Source organism: Dipodomys ordii, unplaced genomic scaffold (assembly GCF_000151885.1).
Source record: "Dipodomys ordii isolate 6190 unplaced genomic scaffold, Dord_2.0 Scaffold195, whole genome shotgun sequence".
Taxonomy (NCBI): Eukaryota; Metazoa; Chordata; class Mammalia; order Rodentia; family Heteromyidae; genus Dipodomys; species Dipodomys ordii.
Genome location: NW_012267411.1, coordinates 701,616 through 703,390, shown reverse-complemented (window position 1 = coordinate 703,390; position 1,775 = coordinate 701,616).

Here is a 1,775-nt window from a genome sequence, read left to right as displayed (position 1 = left end):
TTATGTTCATCATTTTACATTATACTACACATATTGTGTGTGTGTGTGTGTAGGTGGGTGTGTGTGTGTGTGTGTAGGTTGGGGTGTGTGTGTGTTCGTTCCAGGCAAGTACACTTTTGGGCTCAAGACCAGTGCTCTACCACTTTAAGCCACGGCTTTCCTGCCCAGGCTGGCTTTGAACCTTAATTCTCAGATCTTATAAGTAAGTCTGAACTATGATATATACAGGTAATGACATTTTATTGGAATCTGACAGATTTGTTGAAAAATTCAATTTAAACATAGAACCTAAGAATCAAAATGAATTTAAGTTCTTCTTTTGTTTGTTGTACTCTTCTCAGAATCCTTTGTTACTCAAGCCAATTACATCCATATATTAAAGCAGTGAGTCCTCTTATTTCTAAAGATGAAAACTTAACATTTCTTTTACCTTAGTACTATAAGAAAAGTCAGTGATTACTTAAAATATTTGTAATTTTGAATTCAACTTTCAATGTCTTAACAAGCTTAAACCTAGCACAAGTAGTAGCTGTATTTCAAAGGAGCTTCAAATTCCAAATGCATCTTTGAGAACTGATGTATATATACACTTGCTAGTCAGTTTCCTTTAGAAAATTGTGCAAAGAACACTAATGAATAACAGGTTGTTGTTGTTGTTGTTGTTGGTCCTGGGGCTTGAACTCAGAGCCTGGGTGTTGTCCTTGAGGTTCTTTTGCTCCAGGTTAACACTCTACCACTTGATCCACAGCACTGCTTCCCAGTTACTGACGGTTAATTGGAGAAGAGTCTCTCTGACTTTCTTGCCCTGGTTGGCTTTAAGTTGAGATCCTTAGACCTTAGCCTCCTGAGTAGCCAGGGTTAGTCATGAGCCACCTGTGGCCAGTGGTTGTTTCTTTAGAATTCAAGGTGTAGAATGACTGAGTCAACTATTCTAAGGACCTTTTCAATGTTTAACACTATGGCTCTCATTTGTGTGACTTTAGTTCTAATCTTAACTTTAGTTCTAATCTTCCATTTCTTCTTATTTGAGTAGCTCCTAAGAAATTTTATTTTTTTTCTTTGCATCTTAGCACAGCTTTATTCCCATACGATACATGTAATTTGGGTCTAAACTAAGGGAATGGAAACTAAAATAGGGCAGAGAGATAAGAGTGAATCTTAAACTGGTATTACATCAGTCTAGATGAAAATTCAAGGTAAACTCCAAGTCGTGTGTACATTGTGTAATTGTGAAGGGAGGAAATGCAGATCACCTGCACCACTGTGCGCATTTCATTGCCCATCATGTTTCAACACAATAGGAGTACATTTGTTTTCCAAGTGTCACATAATCACCCGCTCAAAAATATCTCATACTTGAGAAGACTGAGAAAAGGTATGTTCATATTTCTTACTAGTTTTACTGGCAGATATGTCAATCATTATTCATTTTAGTAAAGGAAGATGCAGAAGACTTTATAGATGCATTGATAGAGTTGGTAACAAGACAGATGCACTTAATATAGATTTAAGTAGCAGGGCTTCAGTGGTTATGTACTGTTCTTCAAAAGCACAAATGACTTACCTTTTGGTCTCATCAGTCAATATAAAATCACTTTCACATACTTTGCAGTCACTCCAGAATTTTCTTGTGTGTGTCATGAAATAGTTAAAAGTTCTTCATAGAAGAAGTGATTTATGTCTGTTTCTTGGATGAGACAATTTCAGTAGGTTTAAGTAGAGCAATAGGTATAAATAAGAAAGTAGTGGGCTGGGAAGTTGGCTCAGTGGTAGAG